Source organism: Anser brachyrhynchus (genome assembly GCF_964034855.1).
Source record: "Anser brachyrhynchus genome assembly, chromosome: 10".
Lineage (NCBI taxonomy): Eukaryota > Metazoa > Chordata > Aves > Anseriformes > Anatidae > Anser > Anser brachyrhynchus.
Window position 1 is genome coordinate 25,106,623 of NC_137705.1, and position 18,099 is coordinate 25,124,721.

General features: G+C 45.4%; 1 long non-coding RNA gene across 1 annotated transcript; it reads left to right on the forward strand.

The window, feature by feature from the left end:
- The first annotated feature begins 4,589 nt into the window (after window positions 1-4,589).
- LOC308200739 lies at window positions 4,590-17,177 on the forward strand. Its single transcript, XR_013955766.1, has 2 exons — window positions 4,590-7,584; window positions 8,323-17,177. It is a non-coding gene; the product is annotated as an uncharacterized lncRNA (long non-coding RNA).
- Window positions 17,178-18,099: the final 922 nt, after the last annotated feature.

Consider the following 18,099-nt stretch of genomic DNA (forward strand, 5'->3'; position numbering starts at 1 on the left):
TAATACCTTTATTATAAACGGAAGGCACAAAACAGGCCAGCAACAGAGACTGTCCAAGAGAAAGACTTTGTGCTTTATAAACAAACAAGAAATTACCCTTAGGTAGGTGTGATAATCCTTCCCTAATGCATTTTTTGGAGTGCAAAAATATTTTGTTCCCTTCTTGCTCTTCTCTCCAGGACAAAGGCAGAATAGCCAACTGGAAAGTTAGACCAGGGAGGTCAGTTTGTTCCATACTGAGAAAGACAAGCCTGTAAAACAAACTAGGCAGGTTTTCTTTGGACTAGTTATCTTCCTTCAGCAAAGGCAAAGTTTATGACACTTGTTGGCATGTATTTCCAGACCCCCAGCTACCGTGACTGTAGTGCATCTGTAATTCTTTTGTACAAAAAGAGTTCAAAATCTCGTAACGCAAAAACTTTACTAGCACCCTGGAGAAAAAAGAAATCTAAAAATCTTGCCAACTTCTATTACAGACCTGCTGAGTGCACCAGAGTTACTCATTTTTATTCAGGCTTTCAGGGGCTAGTTCAGTTGGTTTCTGTTCAGCACTTGGATCGCCATATTGGCAGATGTCAGTTTAAAAAAAAAAAAAAAAGCTTTGGAGATCTTTTTTAAAATGAGACTGCTTTTTATGGCATTTAGGGCTGTGAGGTATCCTTGGTTTTTGCTTTCTTCCCATTCCTTAGACCAGATCCATTCATATCCTGAACAGTGTTCTGGGTCTGTTCAGGAAAATGGAAGGCAACAAGCAAAATGATGAGCTCCTTGGGCATTCAAAAGAGCTCAATCTGGGAAAGATTTCAAGTCCAACTTCCATGCTAAGGAGCACCAGTAATTTTTAGAAGTAGATGCAGAGGAATCTGCATGGCACTAAGTGTGTTTCTGAAGGTGCTAAAGGTCAGAAGTGACGATTCCTCTCAATACTAAAGAAGAGAAGGAAACCTTGCACTTAACTACTGTTTTTATTCCCTTTGTCAAGCAGTCAAAACCAACAACTAATACGGGAACCCAACTTTTCCCCTCTTTACTTTAGATTTGGGAAAATTCCCTGCCAAAATAATACTTCCTGGAAAATTCACTAGTGTTTGTGTGAGTAAAAGGTTCCAACCTTTTATTATTAATTTGTAAGAACTATTTCATCCGCTTTTGTCCAGAAGAGTCAGAAATAATTTGCACAGAAATGTGCAGCATTTTAATGAAAGGCTTCAGAATCACTCTAATTTGAACTTTATCTGGTCTGGTTGCAGGTTTTATGACATTTAGTGTCTTAAAAAAAAAATCAAAATATCTGACTTCACATCAGAAAAAAAAACCTGCTTGTGGCTAAATAAAATCTGTTGCAGCTCTGGTCATTGAAAAATCATTGGCTGTTAAATTGGACCTAAGTCATCTTTTCTAACCTTTCATGATCTTGCAGCAATGGATGATGATGGATATATGGATTAGGGAACAGCACGTGATGGCAAACCTGTGGTATTTGCTACAGCGCAGAAAGAAAACAAATTGCTTCCAAAAAATCAAACTAATTCAAAATTCTTGGTATCATGCAGCCATGCCACTGGCAAAGTGAGCATTGCCCTGCCTCTCAAAGCTTGCTGTATCCTTGATCTGCTGTCTTCCTGCTGTTAATTGATTGCAACTCTACGTGTCTGATCAGGGCTACGAGTTGTTCTCGATATGGATACCATACGACATATACTGTGCACGCTTGTGTGTATAGATATGTTTATCCTGTATGCATGTACATATTTGATCTGGATAGGCTGGAGCGATGGGCTGAGGTCAACTGTATGAAGATCAACAAGGCCAAGTGCCGGGTCCTGCACCTGGGGCGCAACAACCCCAAGCAGAGCTACAGGCTGGGAGATGAGTGGCTGGAAAGCTGCCTGGCCGAGAAGGACCTGGGAGTGTTGGTTGACAGTCGGCTGAATATGAGCCAGCAGTGTGCCCAGGTGGCCAAGAAGGCCAACAGCATCCTGGCCTGTATAAGAAGCAGTGTGGCCAGCAGGTCTAGGGAAGTGATTGTGCCCCTGTACTCGGCTCTGGTGAGGCCGCACCTTGAGTACTGTGTTCAGTTTTGGGCCCCTCGCTACAGGAAGGACATGGACGTGCTCGAGCGAGTCCAGAGAAGGGCGACCAAGCTGGTGAGGGGTCTGGAGAACAAGTCTTACGAGGAGCGGCTGAGGGAGCTGGGCTTGTTCAGCCTGGAGAAGAGGAGGCTCAGGGGCGACCTTATCGCTCTCTACAGTTACCTTAAAGGAGGCTGTAAAGAGGTGGGGGTTGGTCTGTTCTCCTACGTGCCTGGTGACAGGACGAGGGGGAATGGGCGAAAGTTGCGACAGGGGAGTTTTAGGTTGGATGTTAGGAAGTACTTCTTTACCGAAAGGGTTATTAAGCATTGGAACGGGCTGCCCAGGGAGGTGGTGGAGTCACCATCCCTGGAGGTCTTTAAAAGACGTTTAGATGTAGAGCTTAGCGATATGGTTTAGTGGAGTACTTAGTGTTAGGTCGGAGGTTGGACTCGATGATCTTGAGGTCTCTTCCAACCTAGAAATCCGTGATACTGTGTGATACATATGTATGCATATTTGTGTGCTGGCCCCCAGATCACTCATGGTATAAAGCATTGGCCTCGAAGGCATACTCATCAAAATATTTGGTAGATCCTCCATTTTTTTCTAGTTCCCTCAAAATGAGAGAGTTTTTACGCGCTCTCTGTGTCAAAAAGGCAAAACTTCTGATTTCCACTGTCGCTCTCGCTAACTTTCTATCACTCACTCCTCGTGTGTGTGTGTCTAAACACATATGTGTGTATGCGTATGCACATTTGTGTATTTCTGTGCACTGGTGTGTTTTTTGCTGTACAGGTAATTAAGACGGGGAAAGGTTTTAGTGTTTTCTTAATAGGTGAAGAAATCTTGAAGACCAGAGATTGGAACATACTGAATTTTGAATTAAAAAAAAAAAAAAAGTCAAATTTTCTGGCTGTGGAAGATGGAGCCTCATTTTTGCAGCCACTTTGAATCACGAGTTCATCTCTATATGCACTGGGTTTTTTTTGTTTTTGTTTTGTTTTGTGTTTTTTTTTGTTGGTTTTTATTTTTTGAAGAGCTAACTAACCCTGGCTGTCTCCAGTCTGAGAGAGTGTTCATATGGACTTGCTTCCTCCATTAGTTATAAGCTGTTTAAAAGCACATCCTATGTTTGAATTGTGGATGAGAGGCTCCCTTGGCAAAGTGAGGAGGCAAATTCTTCCTACCCCTTTATCATTAATTCACGGATTCAGTGTTGGTTCGGCCTCCAGGAGAAGTTAACTGGAAGTCTTTGAAGATCGATAACTTTGCTGAGGTTGTCCAGGTAGGTGAACTCGAAGACCCACAGTGACTGGAACGTGCTATTTAATGCGTCATACTGCGTTCTGTAGAAGTTACTCGTAGCCATAGTTGATCATTGCCTTGCATGTATGATCAGGTGGTTTTTGAAGAAGTGACTCCATTTTCAGGCTTCCGGATGTGCTCCAAGGCATATTATTGAGGACGTGGAAGAGAACACTTGCTGACAAAGCTCCTGGCAGCTTTACAGAACTTTAGTTTAATATTGTGTTAGTTCCCGTAACAGCTGATTTCAAGGCATTGCTCTCCTCAAGAGACTAATTTGATGAACAGAAGAAAGCTGGAAAAATGCTTGTTACTCATTATTTTTCACTTGTTGGTACTTTCTTTAGGGTTACTTTTAAAAAGAAGATTTCACTGATCACAAGCCAGTGGAAGACTTTCAGCCCAAGCAAGGGTGAAGACAGCTCTCTCCAAGAGCAGAGGAAGTCCCTGTGGAGAGAACCCGAGCTTGTTATCAGAACTTGTCGGCATGTCTAAACAAGGAGACGATTGCTACTTCTATTTCTATTCTACCTGTACCAAGGTATGGCTGGGTTTCTTTTGCTTTGCTTTGCTTTGTTTTTTTGTTGGTTTTTTTTTTTTTCATTTTTTTCAGGAAGGGGTAGAGTAGGAGGAGGAGGCACACTGGTCTTTGGTTAACGTGATAACCAGATAGATTCTGAATTCAATCGTAGCAACCTGAAGCAGTAGCATGGACGTTTTTGAGGCTGTACTATATTTTCCTTGTTGGTTTCCTTTTGGTTACAGGGAGACAACTGTTCCTTCCGCCACTGTGAAGCTGCTCTGGGGAACGAGACAGTCTGCACGCTGTGGCAGGAGGGTCGTTGTTTCAGGAATGTCTGCCGATTCAGACACATGGAAATCGATGTGAGTGCCTAAAGATGTGTTCTCAAAATAAATCAACAAAAGCATTTTTCAGTGCTGTAGGTGTGCTGATTGTGCTTTTGCAGGACAGAGTCCTTTGCTTTGGAATTACACTGGTTTCTGTTAGCAGGGGAGGGGGTGGGAGGAAGGAGAGGGAAATAAAATCAATGCCTTAGGTATGTCTTAGCAAGATTTTCTTTTATTAGACGCCGACAGTATTTTCTCAACAGATGCAGAATAACCGCTAACTAGACTGCTAAAACCTGCTGGAGCAGGGGGGGTAATAAACAGGCTGTACTAGCCTCCTGAGAGCAGGTTGAGAATGATCTATCAGGTCTCTTGTGTCCCGGAGTCCTTCAGATAATGCTGTTCTAGCTGCCTGGGCTAGGAAGCAGTGGGGAAAGTTAAAGGTGCAGAAGAACGAAGTCTCCGAGAAGTAGTTCTGGATAGAGTTAACGTAGGCAATTTAAGATGTTCTTTTTCCCTCCGAATAATCCTAGTATAATCCTAGGTGTATTAGTTTAACCCACCCTAAACTGATGTCTGAGAGTGCCTGTCTTCTCAAACTGAATGATGACAAGGCTAAACGTGCATAGTGGTTACAGCTTCTGCAAACTTTGTGAATATGCCCGGAAATACTATACTTCCGTGATAAACTGACCTTTGGAATGATGTTTCAGCACTGTATTGTGACAGCCCTATCGCTGTCGTGACCTGGAACTGTGCATCTCTTTGCAAACCTTAGGTGCATGTTATCACGAGCTTGTCTTTCTTTCTGTCTTCAGAAAAAGCGCGCTGAGATTCCCTGCTACTGGCAGAAGCAGCCAGTAGGCTGTCAGAAAGCCAACTGTGCTTTTCATCACGCAAAGGGACGTTACATCGATGGCGTCTTCTTACCACCAAGCAAGAGTGAGTTTAGGTCCTTTTTCTTTAAGTATTGAAGAATTAATTTTGCATATTACTTAGTGGGTGCCAATAGTGTAGGAGACATCAGGTAACCGTTCATTTGTGAGTGCAGGAAAAGGTCTGCAGTCCTAGGTGGTCAGCTAAACCGAGTGTACTGCTGCTGTACTGCTGGTATTTGTTTTCTGCTTTCATGCTCAGCTTCTCTCTGCTTTGTGTGATATTTGCCTTGCAGTTTGCTTTCTGTTGTTTCGTCTTCTGCTGGGTGGTAGGGAGATGTGTTGTTGTTTGAAGGCAAGTCATTGTTCACGGTGTAAACAGTGGCGGGATGGGCAAAAGGAGATGCTGCATTCATTGCCTGTGCAGGTTATCTGCCTTAGCTACCATCTTCGTGCATTGTGGTCAAAGTTTTAAACTGCCATATTACTGATGATCCTCCTCTTCCTCTAGCTACACTGCCAAGTCCGCCTGAGTCCGCGGACGATGATTTGAAAGTGGCTCAGATGTCACTGCAGCAAAACAAACTTTCTGTCCAGTCCAATCCCTCTCCATAGCTAAGGCGGGTGATGAAAGTGGAAAACTCGGAAAATGTCCCAAGCCCTACACACCCTCCAGTTGTAATCAATGCTGCAGATGATGATGAAGATGATGATGGTGAGCATGGTTTGGTTCTTGGAAGGAATTTGTGCTGTAAATGATTGTGTAAGTCTTTGGTTCTTGGAAGGAATTTGTGCTGTAAATGAATGTATAAATCACAGATGACCTGAGGTCTGACTAGCGATAGGGCAGGCAGTCCGCTCAGGTCACTGGTGGCTTTGTCTGGCAGTCAGTGGACAGAACCTGAAATGTTGGAGGAAAGCTTAGAACCACTCTTGGCTTTAGCTGGTCTGTTGTGTAAAGCTCTATGTGAAACTAGGAAGGAAATTCCTTTTTTTTTGTCTGAAGAGTAATATGTTGTGTAGTAGTTAAAGCTGCAGAGAGAATCTAGAGTCCTAGATGTTTTGTCCTAGGGTAGTCTACTTACGAGTTCATCAGGTCAGTGTAGCTGTATTAAAAAAAAAAAAAAAAAAAAAAAAAAACCACAACTTTTTTATAGGAACCATGGACTGAAGTGTCATTGCATGAGCTACATAATCACGAACAATCTGGCCTATGCATAACTGAATAGATTTTTCCCCTTCAGACCAGCTTTCTGCGGAAGGAGAAGAAACTAAAACTCCCGTCCAGCAACCAGCTGAGGAAGGCCAAAATGGATTACGGATGATTTCCACTCGGAAAGCCAGTGCTACTACTGCTAAACAAGGTATTCCAGCACCTGTAGTAGGATAAATCGGAAGGAGAACTTGACAATTAACTCAAAAGCAATGTGGCGTAAAAACACAACAGAATGTAGGGGTGCTGAATGGACTCGGTTATTTCCATGATCTCATTTCTCCCTGATACCATCATGTGCCCATTGGGTCAGAAAGTTGAACTCCTTTTCTTTCCTTTTGGAGAACAAAACAGGGTCACAGCATGGAGTTTAAATGGCTGCACGTGCAGCCTGGCAACCACTGTTGAAAGCCATACCTAACGATAGAGGGATCTAATATCACGTAAATGGATTAAAATTAAAACTACAGTTTTTACCCTGAAGGGTGAAAGGAGGGGCAAAATGCCATTGATTCTATGGTTGTTTCACTTGTGAGGAGTGTTGACAGGCTTTATTCTAAATACTTCTGAAAGTTCCTGAGCACTAAGAAGCCTGAGGATCTGTGGTCCTCAGTGAGTGCCTCTAAGCCTTAGTCTCATTAACTGTTTTCTGTTTTCAGAGGACGGTCTGAATTTTGGAATAAAAACACTTGAAGAAATCAAATTGCAGAAAATGAAGGAAAAAACTAAGAGACACGGTGGTGAGTTAATATTCCCTGCTTCCTTACCCTGTTCACCTTCATCCTGTGTGATGATTTTTCTTTCAAAAAAAAACTCTTCCAGTAATACCGGGTAGCTGGCTATGCTTTGGTGAATCCAACTATTTTGCCAAAGAAGTGAAATTTGATTGGCTTCAGAATGGCAGGTGATGGTGGCTGGGAGCTGCTTGAGGGATAGACTTCCATGTTTAGCTGGGGGCATCGAGCAACCTGATTCTCAGCCAGCTGGTATTCTAGATGGGAATTCCAAGGGCAACCAGAGGCAAACTAGTCACCTCTCTTATTTGCATGCTCTGGTCACTGTATGTTTGACAGTAATGAATAATTAAAGTTTTTTGTTCTTCGTGATAGTTTTTTCTGTTTGGTAAACTTCCTTATGTTTTGCTTGCTCTGAGCAGAAGGTCCTTCAAGATCTTCTCTTCCTCCCGTCGATTCTATGATTTTTCCTGCTCCGGAAAAGGAAAATGTCCGGACAGTGGTGAGAACTGTGACACTGTCTACAGAGGAAGGTAATAATTCATGCTTTTGTTTTGATTTCATTACTCCTAAACTGGAAGGTTAAGCAAGAAGGAAGGCAATTCACCCCTGTTAGCCTCCTGGTGCTGCCACCTTCTGTTCAAAACATGCTTTTATGCTGAAAGTCCCTGGTTGTACTGGAAAGCTTTGGTGCTCAGGTTAAGTGCAGTAGCAGGAGAAAGAAAAAAATGTGTCAGTATGCAAATAGGGGGATAACTGAAAAACAGGAGAGTAACGAGAAGAAAGAGCTCTAGAGGACAGTGCTATGTAAGAAGCAATTTCTGAAGCTTTAAAGAGGCTGACAGTGGCACGTGTGGACAGTAGTGCGATAGGAGTCTGTGTATAAATTATATTGTTTAGAGTTGTGCAAATTCCTTTGAAAGGGAAAGAAGTGAAGAAGTACTTCTACTCATAGACATTCACCTTAGAAAGGAATATTTCTCAGCATTTGTACCTAATAATATTCTGCTTGCTTATGCAGCTCTGTTCTGCACAAAGTATAGCTGTCAAGCAGACTCAGATTCATTCTCGACTACATTCAGCTGGAATTTGAGGCAAACACTGAGACTGTGGATACTTTTTCTAAGTTAATTATAGTTGAAATATGAGTTTGTGTGGTTTAGCTGTCAAAACAGTGCCTTGCTGGGTTCTTTTTGGACATGGGCTAACAGTATACTATTTCTATTGGCTACTGGTTTCTATGAAATAGAAAAATTTTACTTTTGTTTTAGGGGAGGAACCTGTGGTTCGACTAGATCTTGCTGAGAAACAAGGAAAACGGAAAGCCTCCGTGGGTAAGAACTTTTTATGAGCTGTTATTTAGGTGCCGCCTTCTCTATATGACTGCATTGAAGAGTATTTTTGACGTATGAGAGGAAAATGCATTGCAGTGGAGATCTGTGTTGACTGCAGAAATGGCAAAAAAACCATTTAGCAGCTGAAAGGCAATTTTATGAAAATATGCTTGAAAAATAGAAGCTTGTGGTTGACTGTTCTCAAATCTTCCTGCAAAGAAATGTTCTTAAAATATTCCTTGTTTTCTCTGTCTGAAGCTGATGTAAGCACCCTTCCGGTGAAGCGCAGCCTTGCTGAAAGGCTGGGGAAGAAGGTGGAGGTTCCGGGAAATGCTGACAAAGCACCAAAGAGAGGTACAGCTACTAAACAGGCATCTGGATGTGATTCACGGGTTTTGTATTTAGGCTTTCTGTTTGTCCTTTTCCTGCGATGTTTCTTTTTGCATGTTGGCTGAGGTCTTAATCACCGGGATTCAAAGTTACCTTTCCTGCCTTGTTTTCGAATGTGAACACAAAGTTGACGTTTATGCAGCCTCCCTAATTTGGTCTTTTTCTGTTTTGCAGTTCAAGTTCCCAAGTCTGTGAAGGAGAGGCTAGGATTACCTTCTCAACGGACTAGTACTGCGAAAGGTAACAACTGGCTATTAAATATACTTTCTCCTTCTTCCTTTCCGTGAACTTAGACCGTTTTCATACAGCCCTAAAAAGGAATTCAAATGAAAACAAAGAACTGGTTCCTCTTGCTCGAGTGCTGAAGCTCTTCTGACAGCCACTATCAGAAATCTGCCTCTAGGTGTGTGTTTATTTTCCGCTTGTGCCTTGTCAAGGTTTTAAGCTGCTTCTGTGAACCATCATATACAATTAGAATAGAGCCACTGCCGGGAGCAGGAATTTGAAATGCAGTCTGAAAAAGTAATCAAGTAAACTAGCATTTCTGTGTAGCAACTCTCTCTGGATAGGGCTGGTCTTCAAAATACAACAAGTGGCTCAGAGGAGGAGGAGAATGTTAGGCTATTGTCCTAAGATGCGTTATTGGGAACGCTCAGGCTTAGTTTTCCTTAGTACTGTGACAAATTTTGGAGACTTAAACTATTGTTGGACTCTCTTTAAATGTTGGTGCTTCTCATTTCTTGATGATGACAGGGAAGGCTGCTAAGCCAAAGGGAGAGATCCATGTGAAAACACTGGAGGAAATCCGTCGTGAGAGAGCTCTTCAGAGACGAGAATGTCAAGCCAAAGCCCAGGCTGAATGGCATGGTAAAACCAAAGATCCCAGCGCAGGGGCAAAAATTGAGGGTGAGCCCAAGAAGCAGAGCGTGCTCACTCTTTCCGGGCCCAGCAAAGTGCAGTCGAAGGAGCCGGCAGGTAAAGCCAAGCCAGAAGGAGAAGTGCGTGTTAAAACCCTGGAAGAAATAAAGCGCGAGAAAGCTCTGCGGATGCAGCAGAGTGGAGAAAATGTGCCAGCTCCCCCAGCACAACCTGGACCTGCCCCAGCCGGGCAGAAATCGTTATGGAACACAAAGCTATCAGGTAATAAGATGCTTTAATACCTGCCCCGGTGAGGTGCTTCCCATATTGAGCAAGTTCCGTTTGCTCAGGATCTGCTTTGCTTTTTCCTTCAATGCAGAGGATAAAAGAGTTTAAGGCTACAAAGTTCAAAGGCAAAGAAGGGCCAGAACATGCAACCATGTCTGTTTTCGTTAATTACGTGATGGTATTCTGTATTTCCCACTAGAAAATTAACACATTGAGGGGCTTTTTAGTCTAATTTTGGTATTCTGTTTTTTTCTGCCATCTGTTTATGGTATGAAGTCCTCCCTGCGTTGAGTTCAAGTTCACCTTCCTCTTTGGCATGTGTTGCTTAACTTGACACGTGTATGTGTTTGTAAAGCATGCATCAGCGTCTTAATGTGGGGGGCCAGTTTCTGTCAAAAATGACAGAGGATCAAAGGCCTCGTTGTTAAGATTATATCAACTTTGTAAAATGAGATTGTGTGAGGGAGATAAGGAGGGCTTAAAGGCTGCATGCGCTGCACATTGTAGCGTTTCTCTCTGTCTCATGGGACACGAGGAAATAAACACACAAAGAAAACAAGTACCGAGCTTTCTTTCGTTTCTTCTCCTGCCAGCCAGATGTTAGGTCAGGAATGGGAGACTAGAATATGACTCTACAAATTTGGATTTTGTAGAACAACTTAATAGATTTTGTGGGACATCACTGCAGGGGAGAGGAAGCTGGTACAACAGTTGCATACACTCTCTTGTCTTACTATACCTGCTGCTTTTCCTTTCCTAGAGGGAGCAAGACTTTAAATACAAAAGCTGTCAACATTTGTGAATCTTACTAGACTTCATACAACGTCTTAGAGTATTGCTTGCACTTGGGATCGCTCTGTGTCTGAGTTTCCCTCGTCCTGGATTATGATTTACTGTAGCTATTCAGTTCCTTTGTTCCTTTGTATGGATTGTTGGTAGACGGAGTTTACTATGTGGAAGATATTGCTGAGAATCCAGGCAATGGCAGTGTAATTCTGCTGGCCAAATACAGTTAACTGTGTAGACGGGCCGTGGAAATGAGGAAGAGAACGTGGATTTTTCATGAGGCAGAGCAAGACTGTATCAGTTCTCTCTTCCTTTTACTCTAGCCAACTTTAACATGTTTGCGAAGCCTTGGGATGGGAAAGTCGCTTCCCCCAAGAAGAAGGCACTGAAACGTAAGGCACCTGGCAGTTTTCCCTCTGCTGTAGCAGCTGTGAAGCCACGGACTGCCTCTGACGCTGACACAATGGGACCTCCAGCCAAAAAAGCAGCTATGGTAAGGACAGGGGCTAATGCAGAAATGGATCCCTTGTAAAATTTACACCCTCCTCTAGGAGAAAAGATGGAAAACTCAAAAGTTCTACAGGCTTTCTGTTTCCTTTTAAATCCAGTAGCTGCCTACAGAATTCTTGTAGTACCCTTCCATATTTATTAGATTAATGGCACTATTTACTTAGTCCTCTGTGATTCTGTGATTTCTCTGGTGTGGAGGATTTTGTCCATTAATGCTGTGTTCTTAAAAGACACAAGATCATTAGTAACCTCCAAGTGAATATTAACTTTCTTCAGGAGCACCTTGGTTTTGTATTTTGGCTAAGGCTCCGCAATGCCAGAGGAGAAGCAGCATGGAGGAAAAAGCTAGTAAGGAATCTTTTACCCATGAGTCCTAAATACTGTTTTGCTGCTTTCTAGGCTGTTCCAGCCACGCTGGAGCACGTCCCAGCCACCAGACTTGAAGAAAATCCCCAAAACAGGTGATGACCACAACTTGTTCTTTTTCTCAATCGGTGTATATCCCCAGTGAAACATAAGTTCTGTCACACGTGGGGAAAAAAGGAGGGTTCTGAGATAATTAAAGCCCAAATCCATCAGAGGAATAAGTCACGTGAAATGACTTTCTAGCAGCTAGCAGGAATGCTTAATTAGACTTACTTTCTTTAAATGCTGCAAGTCGGTACAGCTTTCCAGTGACTTCTTGCTCTGTCTGAATACCTAAATGAGGATGAGGTGAAGTTCTCCTACTTCCTCGTGAGGTGATAAATGATGAGTAGTGTCCTCTGCCTTTTGGTCCTCAAGAATGCCACCCGAACAAACATACAAGGTGACAAGAGTGCAGGGAGAGCAGAGGGAAGTGATGGCTGCAGATCAGCTTCCTGTAGTGGGGAGCAAACTCTGCTGAGTGTGCCGTGGGAAAAATGACTAACTTAGCAAACAGATATTTGCAGATGGAGACTTCTTAACATTTTTACAGGAAAATTAAGCAAGGTGGCAAAGTGCCTCTTGCTACAACAATTGAACCATCTTTGCTAGACTCCAGGTGCTCTGGCTTCACAGAGAAACCCCCAAACTGAAAAATGTACCTGCTAATATATTGGGCTCTAAATGTAGCCCTGGGTTAATTGAATAACAATCCCTGGGTAAGATTGAAGTGCAGGAGGGGTTGGCTACGGTTTTAAGAGCCGGTTTGCAGAAAAGGGATTTCCCGTTAAGAAATGGCATATACTGATTGTTCTCTTCCTTGCTCTGCCAAGACCTGAAGCACATCTTGGAAGCCAGGCAGAATCCGTGGAGCCAATGGAGTTCTCAAGCTCGACTTCAGCTTCTTCCCAGCTAGAAGAAGCAAGGACACGCCGGCTGAGTTCCACAGGCAACGCGCCCGTATCTGTAGACGAGGATTTAGAGACGCTACTTTGGGAACTCTCAGACGGCATACTGGAAGCCGAGCTCGACTTGGACCCAGGGAAGGATGAGGATGACCTCCTCCTTGAGCTTTCCAAGATGATTGATGATTGAACTGCATAGTCCTATGGTATATTAAAAAAAAAACAAAAAACAAAAAAAAAAACAACTCTTCTTCTTGTTGGATACCCCGAGGTGATCCTTTTTCTAACTGAGGCTTTGCAATGAGACTTAAAGCACAGTTGGAACTGGTAGAAATTGGCAGGATCTGCACTCAGTTGTCCTAAGTTTCCCTGCTGGTCAGAGTTAAGGTCTTGTGCATGGTTCCGTAACTATAGGTGGCTACCTTTGATATCAAGAGGACAAAGCACTTGTTTCTTTTGGCACAGAAAGATGTCCATCGGCACGCTGCGGTGGCTGTGAATTGACGTAGTGATGGAGCGACGCTCTGAAGGCTTAAACGGAAAGCTTCTTCCTTCCCCCCCGCCTTGGCACAGCTCGATGTTGGGCACATTGTGAAGCCTGGGTGTTCTGATTTCTCGGACAGTTGATACCCAAATCCCGGAGTTACTATGTCAACTCTTGACTTTTATTTGTGTATGCCATTGTTTTGACTGTAATCTTTTCAGATGATGAAGCTGTAGGGGCGGGAGGGAGCAAAATAATTATTCTAGCGTTGTGGACCAAACATGCTGCCAGGAGTGGTGGTGGTGGGGTCAGCCCACCCGGCCTTACTTTCAATTATCAGGGATGATAAAATGGTGTGAAAAGCAGCAGCTCTGCGATACGGCTACGCTACCCCCACTCCCTTCTCTTGTGCTGTACCAAAGTTCCCCCAAGCTTTGGTTGGTGCTTTTTGCTGGTGACAGTAGGACTCCAGGGCGAGTAGTCGGGACTCTCCTGCAGTAACTGGGTCAATTAAGGGTTGGTTTAAGTGCCTCCTGGTTTTTAAAATTGCTCCCCTGAGCTGCTGGCTCTGCTGCCTGCTACAGCAAATGTTCGGGTGCCATCAGCGTCGCACTTGGGCGTGGGCACTGACTCTGCGGCGGAGAGCTGAGGCTCGGGTGTATTGTGTACCCTGCCGCCAGTGATCGTTTTCCCCTAGCAGATCTATTTTGAATTATTTCCCTAAATTTTAGAGGAACTTTAGGCTCTTTGTGCTATGATTTGTGAAGCTGTAGGGGCCCTCAGGCATTTGCTGCTGGCAGAGAAAAACCGCTTGTCGAATTTGTTGTAAATACTTTCTGTTTGGACAACAACGCCTGTGTGTGTGTGTGTGCGTGTGTGTGTGTGTGTGTACGTGCGTGCTTTGATGACCCCCTGCGACGCCCCAGCTCCGCGAGGGAAGCTTTGAAGCGGCTCTGGGAAAACCTCTGCGGAAGAAACTGCTGCTGGCGACTTGCGGAAAAGGGACTCCACAATCAGTGAGATTGTAAAGTAGGTATGTTTATTCAGCGCTGGGCAGCACGGGAGGTCGTGGGCATGAAGATTGATGACTCTTCCTCGTCACCGCTAGTTGACCTCTTGTCTTTGCACAGACTCAGTTGCTCCTTGGCTCTTGTCCACCTGCAGGACCAGTTTCTCCCAGTTTCTTAAGATAGGCTCGCTCTCTTATTAGGAGACTGACCTTGGTAAGGGGGCCCAAGGCTTCTTGCTTTAGTTAATTGGCACAATGCACCATAGTTAGCAAAGACACTAAGTAGCATCCTAGTTTAATGCCGTCAGCGCTCTATCTCTACTTGATAAGATTCTCCTAACTCCCTCTCTCACTGGAGCCCACGCAGCCCTCCGTTCTGCCGAAGGACTTCACGGGGACTTCTGCCGGCTCCGGGTGCCCGCACACACACAGAAATGGCTTTGAGAGAAAACAATCAGGAGGAGGAGAGCTCAGAGACTGCGGCCAGCTTCGGCCACCTTCCCCTCGCTTTCCCTCTCCGTGTTCAAACCGAGCACTGTTCTGCCGTCAACCTTCGCTGCCTCGGCCCGCGGCGCTGGGCTTTCGCGTGTGCCATTGCTCCTCTACATATTTTATCCTTCCTTTTGTAAGGAATGGTCCAGCAATTCGTGTCACTAAGGGATTTGAAGGGTTAACATCGAGGCCCGGGTCTAGGTGATAAGAGAACAAAGGGGTTTTTAGGGAAAAGTGCTGACTACTGCAGGGGATGTTGCTAGAGTTTCTGAAATCCGGCGCAGAGGCTCCCAAACGAGGAGGAAGGGGGAGCTGAAGGACAATTGAAGGACAAAAGCCTGGGAGGAAGACAACCAGCATTCAGCCCGAGCAAGCCCCGAGAGACCACCAGAGACTGATACGCAGGCGCCCCTGGGAGGGGTTTCGGATTCCGGAAACCAATTCTAATAACCCTGCCTCTTCTCGAAGTAGTAATGAATATGTATTAGCCTGGGAGCATCAAAACCAGCCGCCTTAAGTAACAGGTGTGCGTCCTGGGGGAGCAGAGACTCCCGGCGCACCCAGCGCTGCTTGCTTGCCTCTATTCGTTTAATAAATTGTAAACTTTGATTGTAATCCTATTTGGATTTATAACAGCCATTTATAACACTTTTTATATTTGTATTTTATTTAAGGCTGTCTTGCCCCCCTCCCCCCCCCAGCCTCGCTGCTCACCAATAAAGCTGGCGCAGGGACTCCTGCCTGCGACCATAGAGGCGCAGGGACTCCTGCCTGCGACCATAGAGACGCGGTCCTCCCGGCCTGCTAGAGCGGCCCCCCATGCTCCTCCAGCATCCCAGCGTCCCTTGCGCGCTTCCGCCCGGCCTCAGGGGCTTCCGGAGGCGGCCCAGCAGGGGCGGCGGGAGCAGCGAGGCGGCGGCGGGAGCAGCGAGGCGGCGGCAGCCATGGCGTACCGCGGGCAGGACCAGAAGGTGCAGACGGTGATGGTGCAGCCCATCGTAGCCTTCCTGCGGCTTGGGAGCGACGGGGGAGCGGGTGGGGGGCGGCCCGGGCCTCAGGGGTCTCGGCCCGGGCCTTGAGGCCTTGTCCCAGGGCCCTGGGGCCTCGTTGCAGGGTTTGAGGCCTTGTCTTGAGGCCTTGTCCCGGGCCTGGAGCTCTTGTCCCCGTGCTGAGCCCTTCACGCAGTGCCCCAGAACCTCATCTTCCGCTACCTGCAGAGCGTGAGTAGCGCGGGGAGAGGACGGGGAGGGGATGGGGATGGGGATTTGGGGGGGGTGGGGGGAGCGGGGAGGGTCCGGGGATCTCCCTCGCTGAGTTTTCGGCTCCCACCCGTTGCTCGGGGCAGGTTTGTGGGGAATGGAGAGCTGTGCGGCGTGCTGGTGGGTACAAGGAGCTGCTGCGCAGCCCGGCGTTTCCCCCTCGTGTTAACGGGAGTGGGATCGTGCAGCCGGGCGTGCAGGAGTGTTCCCTTGTGACTGGAAACGTGTCCTTCAGCAAACGTGTAGTATTCACCCAGTCATATAAGACTCTAAAATGTCAGACTGTTAATTGAAACTGCCCCTGAGAGTTGCTCCTTGGAGTGTTTGGGAGCTCTAGCGGCTATGGTTAGCGGGTATTTCTGAACACACGAGAGAGAACAAAACTGCTCGCGGTGTTTGTGTTCCAATTTACTCTCCTCCTTCGTTCTGCAGAGCTCGAGGATCCAGGTGTGGCTGAGCAAGTGAACGTGCGGATAGAAGGCTGCATCATCGTGAGTGTCAGCACGACCCCACGTTACATCGTTAGTTTGTTTTCCCTCATTCACAATCCTATTTTTTCTTGTCAAGAAAAACTAGCCCAAGGGAAAAAAGAAATCGTGCTTCTCTAACAATTAGTCTTCGTTGTCCAGCCTGGGTCAGCACAGCTGACGATGGTTCGTGTTGTTGCTGAACTAATTGCCACTGTTGCCGATTTCTAGGGCTTTGACGAGTACGTGAATTTGGCGCTGGACGACGCAGAGGAGATTCACTCCAAGACAAAATCAAGGAAACAGCTGGGTGTGTCGTGTGTCTGTGCAACCCGAGTGACGCGCGGTCTGAAACCTGCCCGGGTGAGCCTTCTAGGTAGCAGCACTGAGACGTACCAATTGTGTGACGAGCCTTGCTGTTGAAGTTCAGTGAGCAATTCCTGGCTACATCTCTGTCCCTGATGATTTTTGAGCTGCTGATTTTGCTGGATGAAGGAGAATCTGTCCCTGCCTGAGACCAGTTCTGGTCTTTGAAACGTGTAATACCAGGCGGCCTGCACTCTGCATGATGGGCAAAACCCTGCTCAACCACAGGAAACACTTTCTGAAAACACGAGATTATTCTCAGGTTCTGGGCTCTCTCTAATCCCCTCTTTCCCTTCTCTTTGCTGCAGGCCGGATCGTGTTAAAAGGGGACAACATCACTCTTCTACAGAGCGTTTCTAAGTAGAATTTGCCATCCTTAGAACAAAGGTGGCTGCCGTGCTGCGGAGTGACTGAGTGCCAGGGGAACGCGGCCCGCTGGTAGATAGGAAGTTATTTGTAACTGGGGTTGCATGCTGAGGTCAAAAGTCTTTCCTTTGTGGGAGCGAGTTGTTTGTAGCTTGAAACAATACGTGATGTATTTCACAAATAGCCATTTTTCACATTAACTGTAAATGTAAACCACAAATCTGCTTGTTTTCAGTCTCTTCCTTCTGTGAATGGAGAAGGAGGAGAAATATAGAAGCGTGGGCTTTTCTTTTTGCTGTGGATCTGATAAGTTTCGATAACGCTATGTGCTTTCTTGACCATTACATCTGCGTTATGTGGCCAGGGTGGACTCGTTCAGGGCACGGAAGCCCCACACAGTCCTTGAGCTAGCAGGGTGCTAAGGAGGGTGTTGGAGATTTTGCATACAATTGCAGCCCTTTGTTGCTGCAGTGACAGGTTCCTCAGATTCTTTCTAAACAGGGTTTAGCTTGTTGAGAATCTTTTTGGGAGTGCTTATTGTGGATCAGTCAGTAAAAGTATCTTAGTGGGCCCGTGAGGGATTTGGGGCTGTGGTGCAGTAACCCAGTGTTTACAAGTGTTACTGCTATGCATGCTTGTCCAATAACGTCTCCAGATCAGAGAGTGAGAGCGGGCAACTGGTTTGGATTAAATCTGTCACTTCTTACTGCTTTGGACAGAGCCTGTAGATTAAACCCTTGTGCTGTTCAATAAGCTGGGGTATCAGATGTGTCGGTTGGGTTTTTATCATTTGATTTATTTTTTTTATCCGTTTGGAGATCTGTCTTTTCTATTTAAGTTTCCCCAAGAGAGCTGAGTTGCTTGATGCATCGACCAAAGAGAAGTTCCCCGGCTGACTTGGGACAGCCAGTCCCCTCGTTTTTCTGATCACAAAAAAAAAAAAAAAAAGAAAAGAAAAAGAAAAAAATCGAAGAAGAAAAATTTTGACTGTAACTGTAACTCAGAAACTAAGATTACCTAAATGGAGAGAAATGAATTTTGATGCACAGGCTGTGCTAGAAATCTGTTAATCAGCATTCAGTTTTTCAAAACTTCAATTTGTGTATCATCATCATGAAAATTAATAAAT